The 5,992-nt window shown below is 42.7% G+C and overlaps 1 long non-coding RNA gene across 1 annotated transcript; it reads right to left on the reverse strand.

Moving 5' to 3' along the window:
* Positions 1-900: 900 nt before the first annotated feature.
* LOC126982007 (uncharacterized) lies at positions 901-3,321 on the reverse strand. The gene is made up of 3 exons (XR_007734451.1): positions 2,385-3,321; positions 1,673-2,020; positions 901-1,513 (listed from the first exon to the last, which is right to left on the reverse strand). It is a non-coding gene; the product is annotated as an uncharacterized LOC126982007 (long non-coding RNA).
* Between the last annotated feature and the right edge of the window lie 2,671 nt (positions 3,322-5,992).

Here is a 5,992-nt window from a genome sequence, read left to right on the forward strand (position 1 = left end):
CTTATGAAGGTAGTGGTAAAGTCAGGGGCATACGCTATAGATGCGCGTGGCGGCGTGCTCTTCTCCGTCACGTTGGCCCTTAAGCCTGTGAAGGGTAATAACCCATTACCCGGGGACACAAACCTAGTGTGACCTCCAGGCTACCACAGTTACCTTTCCCAGGCTTCCACAGGTACTCGTTTATCGACCAGCCTGAAAGGGAGGATGAATAGCAAGGTGGGCTGCACGCCGACTGCGCGATCCAGGATTCGACCACACGCCCATGGGCTCGTAACTAGAGTAGGCGTGTAAACGACTGGACTACGGAGCTGCTTATGGAGCACAAGCTGATATTCAAATATAGGGCTTCATATGTAAAATTAATTGAGATTCATATTTTCTATTTTCTGCAGATACTTTTGAAACTTGAATGTCATTTTCTGAATTATAGAAGAAGTATAAGTATCAGTTAATTGATTGAAACGTTCAATCTTAATTCAGAAATTTTTCAGCAGTATTTTGATACGAAGAGAAAAAATAAACGCGGAAGAAATATGAGAAAAAAATAGGAGTACGAATTAAAAATGATGAAAAGAAGGAAAATATATGAAATCAGACCACCATCACCAGAGACAGAAGAATACGGAAAAAAGGAAAAGAGAAAAAATCAAAGAATGGAAAAATTAGCAAACGGAAAAGGTTTAAAAAGGCAACAGAGACGTGGCAATAAAAATGGAAAACACCGGCAGGAAAAATTATAATAACGAAGAAGAGGAGGAGAAGAGGATATGGAAAAAGTGAAGAATGATGAAACTTATGACTAAGAAATGAAGAGAAACATAGCAGTAAAAGGTGAGGAGAGAAACGTGCGATATCCATCCACTCGGAAAGAATGCGGCGCCTCACTTATCACCGCGGATTAGGGACGTGACGAACCGACGGAAAAAAGACGAAAAATAAGCAAGACAAACTGTGAACATAATGAAGTTAAAAGCAAAGACACATCACTCACGGTAAGATATACATACATAACACACACACACACACACACACACACACACACACACACACACACACACACACACACTCACACCTCCACTTACGTCCTTTGCTTAATTCACGAGTCGTGCTCTACGGGACAGACACCTCTCTTTCTATTTACCTGTGGAGGAAGTTGGGGAGGAGTAAGAGGAATAGGAGGAGGAAGAGAAGGAGGATGACGAGGAGGAAGACAAGGAGGCAGAAGAGGAGGAGGAGGAGGAAGAAGAAGAAGAGGAGGAGCAAGAGGAAAAGCTGAGAGGAGTAGAGAAGCATTATGGTAGGACGAGGATCTCACCTGCTTGCCTGCTCATCTTCATATTCGTGATTTTGTGGCACTCTCTTCCTCCTTCCCTCCCTCCTTCATTCATCATTTAACCTCCTCTCTCCATTTTTACATACCCTTCTTTCTTTCCCTCCCTTTTGTGGCACTCTCTTCCTCCTTCCCTCCCTCCTTCATTCATCATTTAACCTCCTCTCTCCATTTTTACATACCCTTCTTTCTTTCCCTCCCTTTTGTGTTCCTTCCCTCCCTCCTTCATTCATCATTTAACCTCCTCCATTTTTCATACCCTTCTTTCTTTCCCTCCTTGTGACACTCTCTCCTTCCTCTCCTCCTTCATTCATCATTTAACCTCCTCTCCATTTTACAGACCTTCTTTCTTTCCCTCCCTTTTGTGGCACTCTCTTCCTCCTTCCCTCCCTCCTTCATTCATCATTTAACCTCCTCTCTCCATTTTTACATACCCTTCTTTCTTTCCCTCCCTTTTGTGACACTCTCTTCCTCCTTCCCTCCCTCCTTCATTCATCATTTAACCTTCTCTCTCCATTTTTACATACCCTTCTTTCTTTCCCTCCCTTTTGTGGGACTCTCTTACTCCTTCCCTCCCTCCTTCATTCATCCTTTAACCTTCTCTCTCCATTTTTACAGACCCTTCTTTCTTTCCCTCCCTTTTGTGGCACTCTCTTCCTCCTTCCCTCCCTCCTTCATTCATCATTTAACCTTCTCTCTCCATTTTTACAGACCCTTCTTTCTTTCCCTCCCTTTTTTGGCACTCTCGTACTCCTTCCTTCATTCATCATTCACCCTCCTCTCTCCATTTTTACAGACCCTTCTTTCTTTCCCTCCCTTTTGTGGCACTCTCTTCCTCCTTCCCTCCCTCCTTCATTCATCATTTAACCTTCTCTCTCCATTTTTACATATCCTTCTTTCTTTCCCTCCCTTTTGTGACACTCTCTTCCTCCTTCCCTCCCTCCTTCATTCATCATTTAACCTCCTCTCTCCATTTTTACAGACCCTTCTTTGTTTCCCTCCCTTTTGTGGCACTCTCTTACTCCTTCCCTCTCTCCTTCATTCATCATTCAACCTCCTCTCTCCATTTTTACAGACCCTTCTTCCTTCCCCTCCTTTTTTCCCAATATTTGTTACTTTACCTTCCCCATTACGCCACTGCCTTCCCTTCCTATGGAAGACCTTTCCTTCCCTCCCACTTTCTTTTTTTATAATGTGTTCCTTATTCTTCCTTTCCCGGATATTTTCTTTAGTTCCTCTCGCTCTCAAATTCCTTTACTTTTTTTATAACTTCTTTCTTATTCTTTTCCTTCCTTTCTTTCTTTGCTCCTTCATTCTAAGTCCTATTTCTTCCTTCTTTCCATTTTACCTAATTTTTGCACCTATATCCCTTTCCTTCCAATGGTCAATCTTTCCTGTTCCTGTTTATCTAAGTCTTTTCTAACCTTACCTAATATATTTCTTTGTTATTCACTTCTTTCAGGTTCCTTTATTTTCCCTACCTGTCGTCTGTCACTTTTATCACTGTATTTCATCAGATTACATAACGGCTTTCCTTTTCCTACGGTGTTTGTTTGTCTGACTTCCTTATCTAAACTTCATTCATATGCACTTCATATTCTTCCTGCCTTATATACATTCTCTCGTCATTACTTCCTTTCTCTCATACTTATGTTCCCTTCTCAAAACTAAATCCCCTTTCCTTTTTTTTTCATTTATTTTTTTTCATCTAACTTCCCTCGATCTTTTCTTTATTTCCATCTTGCCTCCATAAGTCTATTTTCATTTTCCCTTCTTTTCCTTTTGTCATACGATTTCTCTTTCCTCCTCACCCATCCTTCTTCCTTTCATTTTTATTCTTTACACCTCTTTTTCCCTACCTTTTACAATGTACCCTCTCGTGTTTCTGCTATCCCCCTTCTGCTGCCTCGCTTCCTTTCCCTTCTCCTCCCTGCCCGTCACCGCCATATCCTTCCCTCCACATCTATCACCAGACGACTCTATATTTCACCTCTCTCCACCTCTCCCCTTTGATGGTCACCAATTCTGTCGCCTGTCACATGCCGCCTCGCAGGGTCAGAGCGCTGTGTTGTTCCAAAGCTGGTCTTAACAACAGGACCATTACGGCCTTGTAAAAGTTAGTTAGTAAGTAGGCTGAGCTCTCCTCCTGAATCTGCCTCTCTGTTTATTTCCCTGTGTTTTCCTTCTTTAGCATTGTGTTTCTCTCTCTCTCTCTCTCTCTCTCTCTCTCTCTCTCTCTCTCTCTCTCTCTCTCTCTCTCTCTCTCTCTCTCTCTCTCTCTCTCTCTCCCTTTTCTGACCTCTATACCCCTCCCCCTCCCTCCTCCCTCCCTCCCGTCTCTCTCCACTCTCGTCCTGACTTCATTTTCTCTTTCGTTCATTATCTCCTCTCCTTTCATCAAGTCTTACCTCATTTCCCTCCCTCCCTCCCTCCCTCCTAGGTCTCGCATAACCTGTTCTCTCCTCCTTTCTCTCTACATTTCCTTCCTTTACTTATTGTGTTTCTTCCTTTCCCATATACTATTTTTTCTTTACCCTTCCCTTTGTGTTCTCTATTTCATTCTTTGTTTGATATCATTTCGCTAATGTGGAAATATAGTAAAAGGAAACTCAGAATTGCAGTAAGCGATTTATTGATGCGAAAGGAGAAAATGTTATTGCCCTTGCGTCATAATTCTTCATTTGGAAATAGAATGAAAAATATAGTCGATTTTTTTATTATGATACAAAGCAATAACAAACAACAGAGCCATCATATATTTACGATGTAGTTAGCTTGATCTCATCGTCGATATCCTTTTTATTCGTATTATACTGGAATCAGATATTTTTTTTCTGCCAGTGATAAAACAAATGATATAAGCTATAACAATCATCATCATAAAAACAACAACAATGAAAAGTAATTTGGCAGCCGGGGTAGTACATATCGGGCTGGAGGTGGAGGAGGGGAGCGGGGAGAGGAGGGGTGGAGAAGGGAAGAGGTGCAAGGGTGAGGTGGAAAGTGGAGCATGAAAATGGCGCGGGAGAAAGGATGGAGCAGAGAATGGGGAAGGAAGGAAGGACACACTAGATATGCAGGGGAAGGGGAGCAGAAAGGAATAAGGATGCAGGGAGTCCAGGCTGCTTCGTTAGGTTTGAGCTCGGTGCATAATTCTGATAGGCAAGGGAGGAGGAGGAGGAGGAGGAGAATTAGGAGGAGGAGAATTAGGAGGAGGAAAATTAGGAGGAGGAGGAGGAGGAAGAGATGGTTATGGTGTGGGTAAGAGGATGTTGGAAGAGGGAGGATGAGCCCGGAGAGAGGATGGAGGAAACGGAGAGGGTTGAGGAGAAGAGACGGGAAGAGGAGGATGCTGTGGTTGTGTTAAGAGGAGTTTGGAAGGTTAAGTTCCAGAAGCAGGGAGAGGAGACGGAGGAGGAGGGGGAGAAGAGGGGGAGGAGGAGAAGGAGGAGAAAGATACATGGAAACATTGAAAAAGTCAACATCAAGCCTGTTGGTTCATAATGAAGCTGCCCCCTCCAGTAATTTAATCAGTTCATCAGGTTCCTCAGTGGCCGGCGGAGGACATTAAAGCACTGACTTTGCATTATGTAACTTTCAGGGGTGTTGACAGTGTCCGCATTAACTGCATGAAAGTTGTTGCACTTTAACGCTGCTCTTGAGAAAGAAATCCTACCAATGTCTGTACGGCATCGTCATATATGATTTTTTTACCATTATTTTTAGCTCACCGGTTCGGCAGAAGCTCAAAAAGCTTTGAGTAATTGACTTTAGTGAAATTGTTCAAGTACATGTAGACCTGTATTGTAATGCCCCGGTGGAGGAGAACAAGGAGGAAGAGGAGGAGGGGAAGAGGACGGAAGAGGAGGAGGAAGAGGAGGGGGGAAGAGGGAGGAGGAGGAGGAAGAGGAGGAGGAAGAGGTGGAGGAGGAGGAGGAGGAGGAGGAGAAGGAACAGCAGCAGCAGCAGTATGATAAGAAGTTGGTAAAATATTAAACCATTACAAAGATTTGGAGGAAAAATGAAGAATACACATAAAAATAAGGAAAGAGAGAACAGAGGCGGGAGAAGGAGTAGGAGGAGGAATTTTGACTTAATGGAAACATGAATTAAATAATGAAGTGAGTGAATATTTAATAACTAGGGAGTTATATGAAAAATGAAATGAAGGACGCCGTAAAAGGAAAAGATGTGCGGCGAGAGAAAAAATAACAGAATCAACAGTTATCGCTAATGAAGTGGTAAGTGAACGCTTCGTCTCCTGCACCAGCTGTCTGTGGCCCCTTGGAAATGTCAAGAAATGAGGTGGTAGGCAACAGAAAATTTAAAGAATTACTACGGAATGTACCTAATATTGATGTCAACGATTTTGTTCAGATAAATCTAAAATTGTCGTACATCTTCAAGTTAACAAAAACTCGCAAATAAAATATTCCACTTCATCCTTTTATCTCACAATACGGCTCCTTCACGTCCAGACTTTCAAAATATCTTGCAAATAAATTACCATCCCTCGTAGGCACAATATCCCGCTTATGTTAAGAACCCCACGGCCTTCATATATAAGCTCAATCATTTGAATTTTTCCTCGGGGATGTTGATTCCCTCGACGTCCCTGATTTTTTGTCAAGTAAATTCCCGAATTGCCGCTTTAATTTAGGT

Source organism: Eriocheir sinensis, chromosome 50 (genome assembly GCF_024679095.1).
Source record: "Eriocheir sinensis breed Jianghai 21 chromosome 50, ASM2467909v1, whole genome shotgun sequence".
Taxonomy (NCBI): Eukaryota; Metazoa; Arthropoda; class Malacostraca; order Decapoda; family Varunidae; genus Eriocheir; species Eriocheir sinensis.